This window comes from Larus michahellis, chromosome 1 (assembly GCF_964199755.1).
Source record: "Larus michahellis chromosome 1, bLarMic1.1, whole genome shotgun sequence".
In the NCBI taxonomy this organism is placed as follows: Eukaryota; Metazoa; Chordata; class Aves; order Charadriiformes; family Laridae; genus Larus; species Larus michahellis.
The window spans coordinates 189,391,642-189,412,949 of record NC_133896.1 but is presented as its reverse complement, the minus strand read 5'-3'; the positions used below and the strand labels follow the sequence as shown (position 1 = coordinate 189,412,949).

The 21,308-nt window shown below is 42.7% G+C and overlaps 1 protein-coding gene across 14 annotated transcripts in view; it reads left to right on the top strand.

Moving 5' to 3' along the window:
* The window catches only part of ENOX1 (ecto-NOX disulfide-thiol exchanger 1), a 383,990-nt gene that overhangs the window by 202,544 nt on the left and 160,138 nt on the right, over positions 1 to 21,308 (top strand). The window lies entirely within an intron of this gene.

Sequence of the window (21,308 nt, the reverse complement as noted above, 5' to 3'; positions counted from 1 at the left end):
AAGGCAGAACCAATCTATTTATTGAGCACGTTTAACTTTCCTGCATCTTTATTGGCATTTCTATCATTTCCATCCAGTAAAGGACTAATGTCACTGCTGAGATTCCTCTTCTGCTTGCCATCCTTAGAAAGTTGTTACTGTCCTTTAGTCTGCGTAATATTGATTTTTTTCCCCTTTCTTCTATCATTTTTTTCCCTAATCATCTAATGTATATTAATTGCAATCCATTTCCCTTTGTTCGCTGATGTAGATTATTTTTTTATAGCTATTTTTACTTCAGTAAGCCAATATGACGGTTCAGGCAGGTATTCCTTTTTTCTCATTGCTAATGTCTTTTTTTAGTGTCTGGTAAAATGTTCTTAAACAGGTCCCAGCTTTTGTCTTTTTCCCAGATAAACTGTTTCTCCCAGCTGAATTTGCTCCTGATTGTTCTCTGGGTTGCAAAATGAATCCTTTTAAGGCACCAGGTATATTTGTTTTCATGTTATCCTGTTCGTCAATAAGAAACATAATGAGCAAATGGTGTCATTCATAAAGAAGCAACTGCTAATTTTTTAGTTCTGCGGTAAATTTTACGTTATCTTTCAAGACTAGGTATGATATAAAATTCCTGCAAGCTAAATGCAATTCTTACTGAGTTCAAAAATGTCCTTATGCGGATTTTATTTTTTATTTTTTATTTTATTTATTTCAAGGCAGCACAAAGCCTCCAGCGTATGCTATTGAAATTGAAGTCCTCCGTGGTAATTCAGATTTCTCTTCTGCACAGTATAAACAGATGCTTAAGGAATTCCTCGTCAGCATTTTCCTCCAGTGCAGTTGCGGTCTGGAACAGATATCACCCTGTTTATCTTGCACAGCCTTACTTCCAAAACGACCCAGGCTCTTCCTCCCTCCTTCCGTGCCACCGGGATGGGCTGTGGGAAGACCAGCAAACACTTCTCCATCCCGAGGGCCGCAGCTGCAGCCTGGCTTTTTTTTTTTTTTGTGCAGTCAGCCCGGGGAAATCAAAGATTTCGCTGGATTGTGGTCAGCGTGTAAAACTGCTTAATTCAAGAGACGGATACATTGGGTATTTTTCAGTCCAGCCTTCCAGAAAGTGGTAGACTGATAACGTGCTGGCCTTTACCAAGGGAAAAAAAGAAATGAGAGTAGAGCTTTTCTGCTACAGAAATATGGGATAATATGGGAAATATGGGCTGCCTCCGGGTTTTCCCGTGCCAGGGCTGCTCTGCAGGGCCAGGGGGGCCGGGAGGGTGGCGAGGCAGTCAGGGGCAGGCTCATGGCTCCGTCTGAACTGCAGCTGAGCTACACCAAGTTCAGCTGGCATTGATCAAGCAGGACTAAAATGACTCCTGATCATTCCCAACGGGTTATTGCTTCTCATTACATCAATAAAATACAAGACAAGGCTCCAGGTTATCCAGGCAGTGCTTGCTGATATGAAATTTGTCCTCAGCTTTTCCTGCCCATGGTGAGTTTAAAAAGACTATAATCTGAATATAGTGTGCTTTTCACTTGGATTTTGCACCAGGCCTAAATGCAAATTCTATAGGAATGTCTTTTAAAGTAATTTCTAAGGCAGTAAAAGACCCTCAGTACAGCCCTCCAGATCCCAGAGTAGAGAAAGCTATTAGGTATGCTATTATTTTAAATTTTAATCTGTTCTGATGTTCCTGAAACGCTCTATCTGTAATGCCTTTTGTATTAATCATAATAAATATTTTATCCTTTCTGGAGAGGGCACGCTGACGTAATGTCTAAGTGAAAGAGGCAACTCGTCTCAGGTAGTTCATGATACTTGCTAGACTTAAAATGAATATCAAACAGTTCCAACAGAGATGTTGTGCAGATAATAAAGCCAGAAAAAGAATGGAGAGAGATACAAAATAATAACCACATGCAGCTATTTGCTTGCTTGCTGTTTTCTAACTTAAAGAAAACGGAGCTCACTTGTAGTGGAGCCGTACAAATTCAGTAGGTGCAGCAGTCCCTGTTACAAAAGCAGTGGGGTGGAAGGGAGGAAGAAGCAAGAGCAAAAAAAAGTGTGATAAAGGTTTCAAAAGCAGACCCTTGATGACTACTTATATTTTTTTTCCATGTACATTCTGCAAAGAATGGTCAACCTTAATAGGACTAAGCCAGTAGCTCCATGCCCGTGCCTGGCCTCTGAAAAATCCAGCACAGGTGCTACAGAGGTTGAAGCACTGGCCTGGGGGATGTGAACATCTCCTGTCTCACCACTACCCATCTGGTGACAGGCATGAGCTCGGGTGTGTGGCTCATTCCTCGTTTCCACAGGCAACCAAGCGTATTTCAACGGGCTCTGTCTCAGGTTTTGTCAACGGGCTTGCTTTGCAGTGAGGAGAACTGTTTTGGCTAAAATTGTACTACAATGACGCATCTTTTCAATGGTAGGTGTCCTGTAGGGTGATGCACATCATTTATCTATTGCCCTCCAAAATACCCAGATCAAGCTTCCCTGCTATAGCACAGATTTGCCTGTGTTCAAAGCTCAGCAAAGACTTTGGTGTAGCCTTCGATATTGACATTTAAGTCTCTTGCATACATCACCCTTCTGTAAAATTACTGAGCGCTTCCCATTTAGAACAGTGCCCAGAATACGTGCCCCGTGTCCCCTTTCAAAGCCAGGCAGGCTGGGACTGGCACGCACACCTAAATAATTAATGGCTGTTTATCCAGGTACTAACAATGCTGTGCGGTTTGTTTTTTAATTGCAAAGTGTGTTTCTTGGCTTACTTCTTGGCTGAGAGTAGAGCGTGGTCAGAACAAGACAGCCAGAGAAATGCATATTTTGCAGCGCCAAATAGATGAAAACAAAGCGGTGCTCTTCCTCCTGACAGCCGAAAGCCACTCCCGTCCCCAAACTGTGGGCATGCCTGCCTCTCGTTGTTAGCTGTCATTTGAAGGAGAGCATGAGGAAGAGAGCGAAACGTTTGGGGGTAGGTTGCTGAATGCACAGCAGACAAACCCTAGCAGAACTCTGGGATAGGAGGATGCGGATTTAATGCGTGATGCTGGTTGTTGGAGCGTTTTGTACATCTGTTTCAGTTCATGGGCTGGCTCCGTTTGTGGAGGGGAGCCTTGGCTATTATTGCTTGGTCCCTCTGCCTTATTTTAGCTTCACATTACTCAATGTCTGATTATGTTGGACAATATTCACTGTTGCTGTTGAGAACATTTTGGACAGCGGTGAAAAAATGCCGAGGATTTTGTCCATATCGTTCTATCACTGCTTAGGAAACCTGTGAGAGTGAGCCAAGGCAGGCACTGGATGCTTTGCAGAAGGAGGGGTGCCAGCCTAGAATAAATAAATACATAAATAAATAAATTTGTCTCCCCTCTTTTCTCCCACCCGACTGCCTATATAACAAGCAGATGAGCTGGGAGTCCTCAAACCCCTTGAATGATGTCCCCGAGTCCGAAAAATTAGAAGAGGGGAAAAAGAAACCTACTTTGGTGCTATAGGAGGCTATGGAGGTGTCAAATTTGCAGACAGCGTAATAAATGTACAGAAGATAGCTCCTACTAGCCGAGTTTGGGTGTGATGTCCAGACAAGAACTCCTCTGGCTGGTGATGGTGGCGGCCCGGTGGAAATTTTGCAGATCCTGTGAATTTTGGCATCACGTGTTAGAGCTGAGAGCATTACTGGGCATGCTGTTCAGCAAAGCAGGATTTCTGTCCACGCTTTCTTTTCAAGTTTATCCAGCCTGTTTTACAGCTGTGATAACTTGGGGCACAGCACAGTCCAAAAGCTGGTGTGGTCATATATGTATATATAGGTATAACATCAGTTATTCGTGCTTACTATCCCAAATTGTGAAGTGCCGCTTTGAGAAGAATAGGTACTTGAATTTTGGGTTGTTATGTGAACCAAACAAAATCAGACAGAATATTTGGCACATATGGAAGTATTATATTTCATTTCATTGTAATGTTTTCAGTGGATCCAAAATTCTGTAACCATCCCAAATTCATACAGTGCCTGCAATGCTGCATGTCATCTTTTTTATCTTAGGTTTATCTGGAAGAAGTATCGACATTAACCAAACCCGAGGTGATTCAGGAATACTGATTATTTCACCAAGGTTAATATTACCTTATAATAAAACCTGTTCTTTATGGATTCACTTACTTAGGGCGATAGCGCTCACATACAGTAGATGATATTAAAATCTTTACAAATGTTTTTGTAAGTAACTAAAATTACTGTGACATTTATGGTATTCCCTTTCCTTAGATTAGGGAATAAAGCAGTTACTTAAATTACCTTCAAAGCAAAACTATAAAGATTGCCATTCAGGATTTACATTGAAAAAAAATATGAAAACATAAAGTGCCATTTTGGCTGGTGCGACTGGATTTTAATATCGCTCGTGTCCAGTGCCATGTCACTGCAAAGCCTTGCAAACCGAATGCGGAGGACGCATCGCCTTTTCTCCGTCTCGTGCCTCTTTGGCCAGCGGAAGAGGTGTGCTGCCCGCGAGAGGGACGGGTGTGCCATTCAGATGTCCAACACTGCGAGGGACCAGTCCAAGGTTTTCTGGACCTGTAGACAGAGCCTGAGGCTCTGCGGTAGCGGGGTGGGCTCCGCATGCGGAGAAGAAGGGAGAGGGGTTTGAGGCGATAGCTGGGCTCCAGGAGATGCACTAGACAGGCGAGAGGTCAGCTCTGAGTGGAGAAAGGGAATGAACGGGGCAAGGCGGGTAAGAGCCGCTGGGAAAAAAGAACGAGGAGCTTTGCAGAGTCAGCGGGGCTGGGGGGTAAGTGCAGGAGGCTGTAGCGGGCTATTAGTGGGTCCTAGAGGCTTTTCCTCTCTTTTCCCCCTAGAAAATCCCTGTCCCTCTGCATCCTCATCTCTTTGGGATATCAGTCTCTGAGCTCACATATCCTGTGACTCGCAGACCTGTCTTGTCCAGCACCTTATTTTCACTCCAGCTCATAAAAGGCAGGCCGTCCTCCCCATTCATCTCGAATGATGTCTCCTCACCTTCTTGGTCCTCCCAAGGAGGAAGAGGAAAAAAAGATTTAGAAAAAGGAAATATAGGGAGACCTCCTAGAGGAGGAGCTGCAGTTGTTGCCAGAATTGAGTGTGAAGGTGGCGTCTACTGAAATGCAAGGTGCCGGCCCTTCTCCACCAGCTTTGCAGCACCAAGGCATAGGGTGAGACTGCTCAGGTTAGAGTGGCCCATACCCATCTTTTCAGGCATTGACAATGCTTATCAGGCACCCATAAAGAAGGCAGGGACCATCCCTGGGCAATGCCTACCTGCCTGTGTCTGGAGCTCTACCTTAATGACACTGCCCGTATCTCGGGAAAGAGTTTGGTACACGAGAAACCCACTGACTCTGTTCTAGTTCTTTCATTCTTTTTTCTGCTAGCCTCATGGAGTTACGAGGAGTTTTTTTTTAAAAAAAAAAAAAAGAAAGAAAGAAAGAAAGAAAACTTATCTCTGGTACTTCACTCAGTAGCTGAACAAAAGTACTGCAAAAGTACCGGAATATGTGTTGAGTAAAAATGTCCGTTGTGGTAACTGTTCTGAGCGTAGCTGCTCTTTTGTGACAGCTCCTTTGAATTATTTCCGTGTGGAACAGCACAGCTCTGACAGCAGCTCTTTTTTAGAGGGAGGCAATTTCCCTCATATATGACTTGTCAGCTGCTAACCGTGGGTGTGTAAATATAGCTGAAGTTTGGAAATGGTGCCGATCTGGCAGAGGTTTGGGCAGTTATTATTTATGGCTGAATGGATGAGATTTACCAAGCTCAGTTTGATGGCAAACGTTGCAGGGCAGGTACATTACCCAAGCTTGTGTTTGTGGAGCACCTCGGCAGTTTAATATTGATTTCAATAATGCAGTTATTCTTGAAACAGCTCTGTAAGTGGTGAATAAAGTATCTAATTTATATAACTGTAACAACAATCAGAAGCACCTCACTTTTTAATTTTACTCCACTCTCATTGACCCTTTCTCCTCCCTTTGCTTTTACGGTTTTGTCCTCCCTCTCTCATCATTCTTACATCTCATTTGGGATTTCTCCTCCTCCCACTCCGTCTGTCAGCTGAACTGCCACGGGACATGGGATCCTCCCTCCATACCTCTGGCGTAGAATCATAGAATCATAGGGTTGGAAGGGACCTCTGGAGATCATCTAGTCCAACCCCCCTGCCAGAGCAGGGTCATCTAGAGCAGGTTGCACAGGAACGCGTCCAGGCAGGTTTTGAATGTCTCCAGAGACGGAGACTCCACCACCTCTCTGGGCAGCCTGTGCCAGTGCTCTGCCACCCTCAAAGTCAAGAAGTTCCTCCTCATGTTTAGGTGGAACTTCCTATGCTCAAGTTTGTGCCCATTACCTCTTGTCCTGTCCCCAGGCACCATGCCGGGCACCCCGGGCATGGGTGACCTCATCTGTTTGGAGAGCCTCTGCTCTAATCTCTGCACTTTTAACTGACAAATTTCTTTCTTCTTGCTTGTTCTGTCTTATATCACCCAGTACCGTGGTTCTGGTTCATGTTCTGTCTCTAACTTACCTTGGTATGGTCTCGGTGTGTCAGCTTGCAATTTCTGTCTGCACAAAAAGGGCAAGGGGGCTGCTACAGGCCACTTCCCAGGTCAGCTTTCCCATAAAGGCAGTTGTTCCCAAAAAATTTTAAGTTCATGGAGCCTTAACTAAGAAAGGTCTTAAGAGCTTTTAAAGGGCTAAGGATACATCTTTCATTGCAAGCCTACCAAAGATGAAAGTACTATAATTACATTTCTCAGCCTCCTGAGACCTTCCGCTTTGACTGGAAGCTCTCTTCCTGAGAAATCACATTAAGATTTTTCTTTCTTACTATCTCCCTTTTGATCTGGATGTTTATGAGATCTTCTCATCCAAATCATCCAGAAAGAGAACTAGAGAGCACAATGCACCTTTTCTCTTCTAATTCCCATGTCTCAGGTGCCACACCCTCTATTTCCTAAAATTCAAATAAATCCTCTTTTTATATCCCTCATTGTATCTAAATGTATCAAAATTACAGAAGAACCTCCTCCTTTTTACAGGGGACATTCAAATCTTTTTATTAGCCAAATTTTCACTCCGTCGCGGTACTGCAGAAGGTGCAACAAACTCGAGGAATAATTAGTATCAGGAATGGAGAAATCAGCAGAAGAGGACTCCCTGCTTATGCAGTAGCTTGTTTTAGTTGTGTCTAATATGATCTCCAGGACTTGAGAGGATTGCCTTTATTTGTGCTGTGTCTTCGCTGCATACAGCAGCGAGCTTATATCAAAACTTGAAGTTAGTAATTCAGCTTGAGTTGTCTGAAAGCTGGAGTTTTGTGTGTGTGTGTGTGTGTGTGTGTGTTCGCATTTCTCGCAGACGTCTGTCACACAGCAAATGTTGCTGGCTGGCTGCCCTCAAAACACTGGGGGAAAAAAAAAAAAAAAAAAAGATCCTTGCAAAAGTGAAATACTAATGACTTGGAGCCACTTCATATCTAATAGCTAGTGAGTGCACTTCTTGCTTCAAGGGAACGGGAACAATCAAACGTGGAGTTTGTTGGGTGGTGAAAGGCTGTGCTTTGTTTTTTGAAGAAATACTTGCAAATTCCCTGTTCGGTGGCTGACTTTTTAAAAAGCAGTCAAATCACTACGTGATGATGACAGAAGTGATCGCGTTATTCTAAGTTTGACTCAAAACATATATTGCGTTGGATAAAAAATAAGAAATTATTCAGGAAATATGCTCTATTGAAACCATGCTCTGCTGGGTTTCAGTGTCTCCAGAGAGCTTCAATTTATGACTTTATCAGCTTGCCTTAAAGCCACAGAATATGTGATTCACAATTTCACCGTCCTATTAGTTGATGCTTCTGTTGGGAAAGTGAATCACTTTCTGGATCTGATGTGTGTATAAACAGCTTCCTTTTCCTCATAGTCTCAAGGGAAATCATGAAATGTCCAAAAAATAAAGGTACACAGCGGTATAGATGAATTCCAGTGCTGAAAGCTGAAAGTTAAGATATATCTAAACATTAGAACTTTAATAACAATTCAATAACCGGTGTTTTGCCAGCAATGTGGCAATGTGCTCTCTCCCGCTTACCAGCTATTTGTACACTCTGTATTTTGGTCACTGGGTGCAGTAGCCAGGAAAGAACAAAAGACTTAGCAAATTAAATCTAAAGATTTCCCCTCCCGCAGTAGAACAGATAGGTGTAATGTACCATTTCGTTTTAAAACAAGTTATGCATCAGGACTTTCAGATACTTATTTCTGAAGCCATCGGCGTATAACCTCTGATATAGTAAGAACTGAGGCACTTAAGTTCCAATTATGAATTCTGATGAAAAATCTTTAAACAGAAGACAGAGATACCCAAACCGAACAGTTCTGTGGTATAATTAATCTTTCCTGTGTACCTGCATTTCTTATTGTTCATTCAAGTGCACATGTGAAATAAGGACTTGATCAAAAGTCCTTTGAAATAGCTGATAATCTGTCAGCTGGCTTGGCTAGTGTTTGGACATCGCCGGTATTTTTTGTCTTTATAATAAACACTTCAGAGATTTCTTGAATATTTATGTGATACACAAGACAAAACTAAGACAGATGAGTCTGTTCGGCCTTAGGAAAATAATTTTGAGGAAAGAACTAAATGTTATCTTCAGGATCTAATGTTATCTTCAGCTGTCTAAGTGGGGATATAAGAAGAAGAAACCAGACGTTTCTTGTGAGGGGAGAATGATGGGAGAGGGAATGGACACAAGCCGCAACATGGGAAATCCCAGCTGGATATTTGGAAAATAAAAAAAAAAATCACAGTAATGGGGTCGAGTGCTGGAGCAGGTTGCACAGAGAGGCTGTGAGCTCTCCATTCTTGGAGATATTCAAACCTGACAGTCTTGAGCAACCAGCTCTTGAGTTGGCCATGCTTAGAGTGAGAGATTGCGCCAAACGACTGCCAAAGGTGCCCTCCAGCCTGTGTTGTTCTGTGCTTCTGTAAATTCTCTTCTTTTTATGTAGTTTGCAGTTTGCTGTTTTCATCTCACTCTTAAATGAAGTTGGAATGTTCTGTGTGTTTTCAGAAACTACCGGGTTTGCTCTCATTTGCTTACACAAATGAGAAATGGAAGGGTTGTTAAAGAAAGGATCCACTGAACTGCAAAATCATATACTTTTCTCCGTAACTGTGCATTTTATACATTTGGTTTAGAACACCAGGTAGAAAATATGTTCTGAGAGCTCACTGCTTTTATGAGCTGAGATATCTGTATCCTTGAATAATATATATTTGCGGTGTTTTCTTCTTCTTTTTTTTTTTTTTTCCAAATAATGAAGAAAGCAAATAAAAGCATTGTATGGTTGTTTGGAAGATTAAAACATGCCTGCATTCACAATGAAAATAAACTCAGATCTAACACATGTTATTATTGCCACAGATAGGTCTGTTTTTCCGTATAAATATAAGCATCTCTTCTTGTTTTTTCTATTAATCTGTATCTTAGTGGAAATATGTCTTTTGCACAGCATGCTTTTTCAATACCTTAGCCACAAAGAAGATTTTCTTTGGTAATTTATTGAAGTTAGGACTTTTAAAAACTCTTTTGTCAAAATCTGACAATTAAAACTGATGCTGTTTGAAATAATAATGTTTTAATCAATTTTCCAATGAAATATCCGAGATTTCCTTTTTTGCAAATTAAGAAGTTACTTCTATTTGAGATATTTTTTTAAACTTGAAGCTAGAAAGTTTACAAACTTTTTCAACAACTTCAACATGAAATATCTTATGAACTGAAATTCTCTTTGCAGTTCAACAAAATGTTTAAAATTATGGTCAATAAATTTGGCCTGATTTAGGTTAAAGAAACCAGAATTTCTTATTGCATGGGAGAATGATCTCCTGCCCAACACACAGTATGTTTTATAGCGTAGTACAGCAAAAGGTGGAATGTGAATATGGAACATGTACATGTGGAATATGAACACTAGGTTTTATATGGATATGATGTTTTAACCCCGGCCTCACAGCCACTCGCTCGCTCTCCCCCGGTAGGATGGGGGAGAGAATCAGAAGGGTAAAGGTGAGAAAATCCTGGGCTGACACAAAGATAATTTAATAGCTAAAGCAAAAGCTGCACGTGCAAGAAAAGCAAAATAAATAATTCATTCTCTGCTTCTCATCGTCAGGCAGGTATTTAGTCATCTCCAGGAAAGCCAGGCTCCATCACGCTCAATGGTTACTTGGGGAGACAAATGCCATCACTCCAAACGTGCCCTCCTTCTTTCAGCTTCCCCCAGCTTTTATTGCTGAGCATGATGCCACACGGTATGGAATATCCCTTTGGTCAGTTGGGGTCAGCTGTCCCAGCTGCGTCCCCTCCCAGCAACTTGTGCACCCCCAGCCTTGGGGGGCAGGGTGAGACGCGGAAGAGGCCTTGGCTGCATGTACGCACTACTTAGCAATAGCTAAAACATGCCTGGATCGTCAGCACTCTTTCCAGCAGAAGTCCAAAACGTAGCCCCATGCGAGCTCCTATGAAGAAAATCAACTCTACCCCAGCCAAAACCAGCACAATGGGCTTCCATAGATATGTTCTATAGTAACAGAGGACAAACATGTCTGATCAAGGAAAAAGAAAAAAAAAAAGCTGAAATTTCCTTATCTGTAGATTCTGGATTGCAATCATGAGAGACACTCCGGCCTCTCCAGTCATCCCGTAATACTGCTGCAGTTAGGTATAAAACAACCTGGGAAGTGAATGATGGTCAAAACCATTAAACTGCAAAGGAAGTCTACGTTTTTTTCTACGGCTAGTTGCATCTGAATAAATGTTTGTGTCCTTCTCTGAAAAACAGAGTAGAAACTACCACGGAGCCAGAATAGTTTAACATAAATACCGTACGTGGTTATTTCTGCCTACCACATCATCCTGCGATTGTTGTTGGAACATCTGTTTTTATAACTAGTAATTTTTTTTTATTTTTTTTTTTTATTGGGGACAGGTCTTGCACAGTCCCCCCCCTCCTGGGGAGAAGGAAATAAAAATCCTGTGAAAATTGATATTTCTTGCAAGAAGCGTGTACAGTAAAGGCCAAATGGATTTCATCAGTAGTATTTACTTAGCCAACAGAGCTGTTTATCAGTACCGTATACAGATCATTCTAAGCTTATAAAAGAGAATTAAATAATTGTGACCAGACTGGTTAAGTTTCACTCTTACTTTTTTTCTGAACATTGGCTTGCTTGGCTACTGAATAAAGCTTTTGAGGAATAAAGCTTTGGCTTCACAAGGCAAGATGTCTTGTATAGTTTAAGTGTAAGCGGCCAAGATTGTAATTTTGGAGAGACTGGAACAATTTGTCTTCTTCCGTGAGGCATTTCTGAAGCATTTTCACAACAAAAATGTTGATGTTTTACACAGACAGTTTACTATTGGACAAGGACGGCTTTAAATTGTATTTCATTTTCAACAGCTTTTTGTCTACCTGCTTGTTGAGGCAAAAATAGGCGACATTATTTTGTTTAGAAATGTCTAATATACTGAGTATCTATATGCTTTCATCTCCAAGTGATATTGCACAGAATTACAATATTCTCAAAACCTTGCAGGTTATGACAGATGATGATTGGCACTTATTCATCATTAGGACATACGGAATTTCCAAAAGCGGTGCATTTAGGTCCCCTTTGAAAGGTTTTTCCCCCACATTATTGCCTAACAAACTTCAGAAGGGATGCACTCACACGTGCTTTTGCTTCCACACAAACATATACTATGTTTGTTTAAATAATGCTTATATGTAAGTATGCTTTCTGAAGAGGCTGGGATTATCGAAAAGTCGGCAGGGAGAGTCTTTGCATGTGAAGTGCAGACACAAAACAATACCTAGGGGAAAAAAAAAAAAAAAAGGTCTAATTTAACACCAAGGATAGAGAGCGTAGGAGCAGTAAAAGTCTTACTGTGTGGCTGTGACATTGCTGCTGCCCGGCATGTTGAGTAAGCGGAGGGCAATGCAGAGCTAAGCCTTACAGTAATGTATGAAGAGCAGTCAGATACAAAATCGAGATAAATATCTCACTTCTATCCATGGCTTCCCTGTCAGGCTGTCCGCCTTTCCCTTATCTTTCCACTATTTTACAAGAAACATCTCCTTTCTAGAGGAGGCGGGAGGTTCAGCTATAGTGAGTGTGGGTTTTTTCCCCTTTTTTTTTTTTCTATTGTCTAACTCTGTGGATCTGATATCTCTCTATTGTCTGGTCATTGCTTTTCTGTATAGTTAAATTGTTTCCACTGCTTGTTCGCTGGCTGCATTGCAGGATGGCAGTGTGTCCTCAGCACACACCTCCTTAGCACGCTCATGCTTTAGGAATACCCTTCCGAGTATATATATATATAAAAAATATAATATATTTGTATGCCTTCTGTCCTAGAATCATAGAATCAGAGAATGGTTTGGGTTGGAAGGGACCTTAAAGATCACCTAGTTCCAACTCCCCTGCCGTGGGCAGGGACACCTCCCACTAGACCAGGTTGCTCAAAGCCCCATCCAGCCTGGCCTTGAACACTTCCAGGGATGGGGCATCCACAGCTTCTCTGGGCAACCTGTTCCAGTGCCTCACCGCCCTCACAGTAAAGAATTTCTTCCTAATATCTAATATAAATTGACCCGCTTTCAGTTTCAAACCATTACCCCTCATCCTATCGCTATACTCCCTGATGAAGAGTCCCTCCCCATCTTTCCTGTAGGCCCCCTTCAGGTACTGGAAGGCCACTATAAGGCTTCCCCGGAGCCTTCTCTTCTCCAGGCTGAACAAACCCAACTCTCTCAGCCTACCCAGCCCTCTGATCGTATTCGTGGCCCTCCTCTGGACCCTCTCCAACAGGTCCATGTCCTTCTTATGTTGGGGGCCCCAGAGCTGGACGCCGTACTCCATGGGGTTCCTTCTGGGGTTTTCAAGATGGAGATAGCTCCTGCTTCTTCATCCTGGAACCACAGTTTCACCGGGGCGAGTGGCCACGGTAGCATTAGGAGCACTTGGCACACCTTGACTTGTTGAAGATGAATGCTTCGTAACGAGAAATTGCGCTGCCAGACAGCACATTAGTGATTGATGTAAGATGGAGAGTTATAGATTGTAATTGTGCTAGCAAGATATGAGGTGATGCTTAAAGTATAATTTTAACAGTATTTAATTAAGTGGAACAGCAGATTAACCGCCACTGTCCTAACTAAACACATATAGAAGAATCGCAAAATACAAACGCTCGTTATTGCTAAGTTGCCTCTGCTGTCAGTGACTGACTTGGAGACGGGGTGACTGACTTGGACCTGATGTAAACCTGCTTGATTTCCAAACTGAATTTTAATTTTTTTCCAATTGTTCTCTTTTAATGCAGGCAGGGGAAGGCGACACGTGTTCAGTGCTGCATGGTTGACTGGGTGGGGAGAAGATGACATATTATATCCGGTCACTGAGATATCACTGTGTCATTTCACTCTGTGTGTAGCAATTAAAGCAAAGTGAATCATTTACTCGACAAATTCAGCCTCTTGTTCTGCCGATGGAAGTATTATTATCTCTAGTTTATTTTTTGTTTGAATTGCCTGATGGCAGATTTCTCTCATCACCCCAGTTGCTGACAAACGGTAATTAGGTATCCTTGTGCACGGTGCTAGCTAAAGAAGGTGCAGGGAGCCAGTTTCTTCACCGGTTTGTTTAATTACCTTTGTGTGCTGGCTCCAAAGGATTTTGGGAGCCCGGCCTCCTTTGCTTTGTCAAGCTGTGTAAATCCCATATCAATTATACCTCCTATTCTGGAAGCAAATCATGGAGCGTACAAGCTTCGAATTTGCTTTGCATGACTATTTGTAGGAAGCAAACATAAAAGGAGCTTGTGCTCAGCCACAATAAATTCATTGTTAATTTGAAGTGAATATTTATAACTTTCTTTTTACTATTTGCCTGACACTACTAGCAATTAATTTGGTATTCAACTAATTCGGCCCAGCCTATGCCTGGTCAGAATTTTCTGTCTCTGTGTTTTCAATACGCTTCCTACACGCTATTTTGTCCTTAATGCCTTTATAGCTTGTTTATTGGAAACAGGTTTTTAATTATTTTTCAACAGTATTGGAGGCCCGATTTAATGAGCAATTGTTAGATATACTAGGGAGACACATTCACCTGATTAATGTGATAATTAACTGAGCAACAAAATCGCCTTGTGGAGAAGCAGCTGTAGACAGAGTTGAAGCAGTAAGAAAGTTTGAGGGAATGTGAAGAAGATATTTGAAGAAAGATAATTTAAAAGAGGGTACAGAGGAAGCTGAAGGCTAAATATAAATATACAGTGGTAGCTTGCTGGTTAGTTGGTTGGTCGGTCTGTAAGTTATGTGTATGTGTGCACACACCTGCCTGTATTTATTAGGAGACAGTTTATATAGGCTTAACAGAAAGATACTGCGTTGGATTGACAGGATATTCGAGGACTGTAGAAAAAAATGCAGAGGATGGGTCCTTCAGGTGTGTATGGGAGATGAAATTGTGCTGCAGCCAGCTCTTTAATTGTATGCAGCGTTGGCGTCCAGCTTCAGTGCTCACGTGTGCTTTTGGAAACAGATCCATCCTTTGGGAAACAGGTCTTTTCTCAGAGAGAGGAAGGGAGGAGAGAAGACGTTTGACACTCTTTAGTTGGCAGAGCTCACACTGGGCTATTTCTTGTGTTAATGACTCGCTCCTATCAGCAGCACTTATGTTCTCAGTTTGCAGGCTTGTGGTCAGCTTAAAGGATCAGACTAGCATGATCACCACAGAATTTCAGTACAAGATACTTCCACTCACACGTTTGGGTGGCGCCTTCCTTCTTCTTTGCAAGCAGTGTTTGCAAAGGGAGATGTCGCAGTGGGGGCCTAGCAGAAACTCATAACTAGATCACCGGGTTTCATTCCTGCAGAGGGTCGTGGCATCTGTGGAGAGATGTCACGGATGGAAGCAATGCACTTCACTTATACAGAGAAGTAGCAATACATTTATTGATATAAACCAGGAATTTAACAAAGTTTGATGATAATGCAACAGTGTTTATCAAGATTCGAGATGGTGAGGTACACTTGATTATTTACTGCACAGAGGACCGGGTCGGCCAAGCTGTCAGGGAGACCCTCCCGTTGAGTCACGAGGTTCAGAAAGGACCCCCTTGCTTTCTAAACTTCTCAGAGAGGAGCCGAGGTGCGGCTGGATCCAATCCTAGTCCCAGACTTGGTCAAGGGTTTATGCCTAAAGGATTATATATGCGCAATCAATCCTTTATATCACCTAGATAAGATTTCAAAGTTTAGCGTGCTATTAGTCACTTACTGAGGATCTGTTGTGGCAAGGAATCTCTCAATCTCGGAAAGTAAGTGTAACCTTGAGAGGCGTCCCTGCCCGAGGGGAGATCCTGGTGTGCAGCCCGCTGACGTTCAGGAGAGCTCAAAGGGCTCTTGGTCTATTCACTATTTATGGGGGTAAGATAATTGACCTATAGTCATATTTGCATATTGACCATGGTATGACAATTGCTCAAGTTAGCCCTTGGCTATTGTGTTGTTATCTGTCTCACCGAAACCACGTTGAGCCCAGTCCTGCCATCACAACTACGTGCACCCTTTGTGACCACCACGGGTGGTTATCGCTTGGGCAGAGTTACAGGAGATAAAGGTCAGGTTGGCGCCTGGGGAGGGGGGGAGCACACCACCGCAAGAGAGGGACCACAACGAGATTAGTGGAGACACAGCACTGAGGCCAAAAAGTGGCACAGCAGCAGACACAGCTAGGAGAGTTGAAGTGTGAATGCTGGTGAACTCAGCTGGTTTCTCTCGCGTAGTTTCCAACTTTGCTTATACCATGGACATCTCCTCACAAGACTGAAAGTACAGAATGTTTCAAAGTCATGGCATGGGGTAAACCATCCCACTCTCAAACTTACCGGACCACTTGTAGCTCAGCACAGGGCTGGTGGCTTTTTGTTCCTGCTCACTCATACTTCAGTGAGGGCAGGAGCTTTTCTTTCCAAAAGGAAAGGTGAGCTGGCTTTTCATATGGGAAGCTGCATTCTTGTTCACGTGCTTTTAACCAGATGAGAGCTCTACAGATTTCAAAGAACTCAGCCTGGGAAAATGAACCGGCTTTCTGTGCCGTGCAATCACTTTGGGAGCACAGAATAGGGAGAAGACTGATAAGATACTTCGCCAAGATCAAAACTAAGTGAAACTGGGCTGGACGCATACTGGGATTTTAAGCAATTTTGAAGAAAATAGAGAAAAATCAGAAGTCAATTAACTTACACCTGTTTGGAAAAGGAAAACGCTCTTGTGAGTGACGAGCACCCTGCACCACCTTCACTGGTTCAGCTCGTTTCTGTTGTGACAAGTAACTTGGACAATTCTTTGCAAAGCATTTTTAATTCCTTGCCTGGCTAACATGATGGACATATAAATTACTTTAATTATGCTTTGAATGCTTATTTCAAAGCCAGGAGGGATGCTGGTCTGATGGTTGGAGAATCAGGCTAGAATTCAGCAGATCTGGATTCATTTCAAATTCCTGTCATAGCTTCGCTTTAGCAGGTCTTTAGCAGGTAACTTTTTTTTTTTTTTGTCTGCGCCTCATTTTATTGTCCGCGAAAAGGAAATACTCGTCTTTACATTCCTCCCATGCCATCCTGCCTTACCAATTGAGCTGGTAGAATTTCCGGGGCTGTATATGTGCCTTGGGTCAGCGGTGCTCCAGCCCTCCTGGGCTTTATCAGCCCTCCGTTTCAAAAGCTTTTGTCTTGCCTGGCTTGGAGGGAAAGTTCCCAGTGATGAGTGGATTTGGACTTGTCTTAGACCTATTTTGTAGGCAGTGGAGACAGCTTGTTGGATGTGCAGGACAGCTCTGAGCATTTCGGATTGCCTTCTGGAAGCACAAGACAGGCCCCAGTTCAACAGACCGACTGAGCACATGCTTAATCTCTGCCTGTTCAACAAATGCTTTAAACATAAACATGTTCCAAAGTGTTTTGCTATAGATGGGTGAGCTCCAAAATGTGCTGCTGTGCTTTGCTAGATAAGGATCGGTATTTCTCTCTGAAAGAACTCATTATAGGACAGACACATTAGCGCTGCCTGCATTTTTAGGTAAGAGACTTGACACTTTACTATCTGTGTGGCAGCCAAAGTAGACAAAACCAGAGAATGTTTTTTAAATTGCTTCCTGACATGTAAATACAGATTATTTAGTGTTATCATTTGCACATGTATTATAGATTAACGCTATCAAGCTAAACTATGTGATGGCAACCACTGATGCTAATCTTGTGTTCTTTATTCTTCAAAACCAACAAAATTCATCTGATGAAGGATATACTCAATTATTGAGTGCGAGTTTTGTTTTTTTTTCTTACGTACAATTTGAAAAGCACATCAAGATAAGAGAGTTGAAGTGGTATAGGTTATGTGTTACGACGCAAAGAGTTTTTTTAAGAAAACCCTCACATGATTTAAGAAATTGCTGATTTAAAAAATAACAAATAATGTATTACACTGTCGCCTTTGAAAACTTTGGGAGTTTAATGCAGTTTAACAGACGGCCATTTATATGGGGCTGCAACTTGCCGTCGACCTCATGCTGTGCAGCTGATAAACAGCGACGGGAAAAAGTGGGAGATCCAAAGTACGTGCAGTCAAAGCATCCCAGGCTGCATGCATCAACTCCCGTATAAATCACAGATGGAAAGCTATAAAGCCAGGGCTTTTAAAATGCCTGAGGCAGAACAGTGCATGAAAAAAATGCAGCAGCCAAAGTTTCTAAAAGCGGCTTCTGTCTAATAATCTGTATGCATATGTGTGTGCATATACATATATGCGTACATGCCTATATGTATTTATACACTGTATGATATGTGTTCAGACCCGATGCAGAAGCGTGAATGGCAAAAGTGCTGTACACTTGACTTCTGAAAAACTGCCTGCCTTACCTGTTGAGGCCCCTTCCCTCATCCCTGTCCAGTCACGTTACCAGTCACATTTGTGAAGCTCAGCCCTTCGCTAGCATCTTGCTGAAAGCAAAATTTGGCATGATTTCCTTGATTGTAACTGGGGCCCTTTCCCCAATTTGCTTGACACCGATACAGTCCTCAGCAGTCCCTGAAAGGGATTCAAATCCCTCCCTACCATCTCCATCCCTTGTATTTTTTCCAGGTGAACACTTTGCGACACTCTCAACAAAGTGGAATTATTTTTTTCCTTTCCAGGACCCAAGCATGAAAGTTGCTGGTAGGAGGCACGTAACAGAAACGCGTTTGCCAAATGCTCCTGCCTCTTTCCTTGGATGTGGGAAAGCGTTTTGTTGAAATGGGAAAAGCAAATGAATAGAGTCCGCCAGTCCCGCACGCCTCCTGTCTGCGAGCATCCCCACCCTGGGGACGTGGGCTGTGTTACCGACTCAGGGGAACGGGTTTCGAGGAGCCCTTTGTTGAAATATTGGCAGCACATCACTGGGCTCGCTGTCGTTGCAGATGGAGCGCTTTGCCGAACAGATGGATTCTCAGCTTTCTGAAAGAAAGGGAAGGTACTCGATGTACCGCGGTAGGAAAGGAGGGGGGTATTCCAGGCATATGGAAAGGCAGGAAAAGAAGGCACGTTCTGCGCTTTTTGGTGCACTTGGAGCCTAGCAACCTCTCCCTGGCAAACTTGTTGGGAAAGCGTAAGCGCGGCGCTCTGTGAGAGGGCGAAAGGACTGTAACAGACGTGGAGGAAGTAATTTGCACAGAGGCAATAAAAATGAAGGCAGAGTCTAAAAGAGCCTGCTCTCCTGAGTGTATAACTAAATATTACGTGCTTGGGATGGGGAAAAGCTCCTGCCCGGCTTGAGAGAGGTGCACTCTATTAAGGCACAGGACCGGTGCCAGAACAGCGTAACTGGAACAGAGGACCAGTTAATATTTTAAGGTCTATTGTGTTGTGAAAGAAGCCAGAGATAAATGTTACCTGCCACTGTGAAGCTAGGAATCCCCATTTTCCATCAGTGTATGCGTTGGTTTCGAACCGCGGTGATGCAGTTTGTACAGTGACATCCTTCAGACACCGCATTGACTCTTTTCTCGCGCTCTTCATCCTCCCCTCCTCCCCTCCCCATCTCGTTCGTGCCTCCTTTCCATCTTAATCGTTAGGGCAGGATCAGTTCTGTGCAGCACCCGAGAGCCTGCAATCCTGACTCGAAACGGTGTTATCTGATCCGATATTTACTGCTAAAATCTTCATGCGAAGGCCAAGTGGAACGTGATAAGGAAGCGGCATGAACTGAAAGGAGCGATCATCTGTTGCTGTTGTGTGTTAACTCTCTACAACTTTTCAGTCACTTCACACACACGCACACACACATACATAGTTAGCAGAAATATTGTATTTTATTGTGGTACAATTTAGGATATGATAACATAGGACTTTTATCTTTATTTTTACCTCTTAGCTTAATTAGACAATTTCAACACCTCTTGAATGCAGACGTTAAAGCTGTTTAGCAATAGTAAGGATGCCAGAGGCCTCGGAAATCCAGATTTTCTGAGAAAAAAATGAAGGTGATAAAGGGCAAAAATGTCAAGGTTCTTTCAAAGTGTGATCTGCTGCTGAAAGCAGCTATGCAAAAATATCTCTTTCTGGCTCTGGATTTTGTTCATACTCAGGGTTGTGTCTGCAGCAACAGAAATACCTGAAGTCTTTTTCCTGAAAAACAAAGCGAACTGGAACACATGGCCACTTGTGCATCAACTGTGCTCCATTTTGCAGGACCGAATGCTCAGGGAGGCTCCCGGATAAAATAAACAAGGAATCCCATCACTGAGTTTTAGTATGAACATTTTTCAGATCATTGTGTCTGGATCTCTGCCAAGTTTCAGCCCTAGAATAAATTAATTCTAACCCACACAGAAGAGAAGGGTTAAAAAAAGAACCCAACAACTTCTACAAGACAAAAACACTGGGCAATTTTTATGGGGAAACAAGTGGCCAAGAATAATTTATTGGAAAAGCAATTATCTAAGGAGAGAGCGGGCTCTTCTCTCTAATTGGAAATGATAACATTTTGCAGCCCTACTAAACGCCGTATAGGAGAAGCATCAGCATTTTGCTTCACCATCTTGCTTAAATTGAATGTAAAGTTAAGATGTTTCTTTCCTCTGGTTTTATTTCTCCTTACACCCAATACTGCAATTGAGCCCGCTTCCCTCTCTCTGTGGCAAAAGCTAATCTGGCTGCCACAGGACCTGTGAAATTCATGGAGGTGATGAGCCAGGGTCTGCTTTCTGCATTGTATGTCTGGCTTTATTGAATCTCTAGTCACCCTCAGATAATAAATATTTCATATGTTGGACAGGTGAAAGGTTTCATTCAGCTGCAGATCTGCTTCCAAGGCAACCGATTCCTGTCATTTGAACAGTTTAAACATGTTGAAAACAAAGCTTGCTTTCTGGTTTTCTCCTCTATGATTTTACTTGTAAAGCACTACCCGTCTCCCCCCCATCCCTCCTACAAGCAGATACCGAAAAGCTGATAGCATTAACAAGTAATTCTGAACAATTTATAACCGAAATGTATTCTCTCTTCCAGTCAAGATGGGATGAAAAATGCCATTTCACTTTACAAGCATAGAATAAATACCCAGAGAGATGAAATTGCCCGGGTTAGCAGCTATAAATACTCTGTATGCAAAAAATGCATGCAGCCACAGTACTACATGATGCTTTACAGCACGTTTCTCCATTACGGTGGGTGTTTCCCCAGTACTGTTGTCCAGCAATTCTGTTATAGAGTTGGGGTTTTTTTGGAAGGGGGCAGTACCCCAGGTCTTCCTCTGAGAAAAGTTACCGAGAAGATTGTTCACAAAATGTCTTCAACCGCATCTGATTTTTGCCAATGTCAGCGCTTGTGACAGATCTTCTTCTGGAAAATGTCTGCTGTATCTTTTACATCTTGCAGCTGAACAAGCTCTTCTAAAGTACGGATTTGCTTGTTCTTCCTCTGCACGTTTCCAAGCGTAATGGGCAGCTGCCCTCCCTCCTCCTCTCAAGCCCTCCCCACATCTGGACTTTCTGACTCGTGCTGTGCTCCATACCCAACTCTAGGCCAATGTCTGCATCCCCTGATGGTGACTTCAACAAGCTCTTCTTTTTCCTGCCTGCTGCGTCAATTGTGACGAAAGGAAAAATCGGTTGGAGCAGTGGTGAAATTTGGGTAGGCAGACTCCAAGTAAAGGGATTTTCTACCTTCTCATATC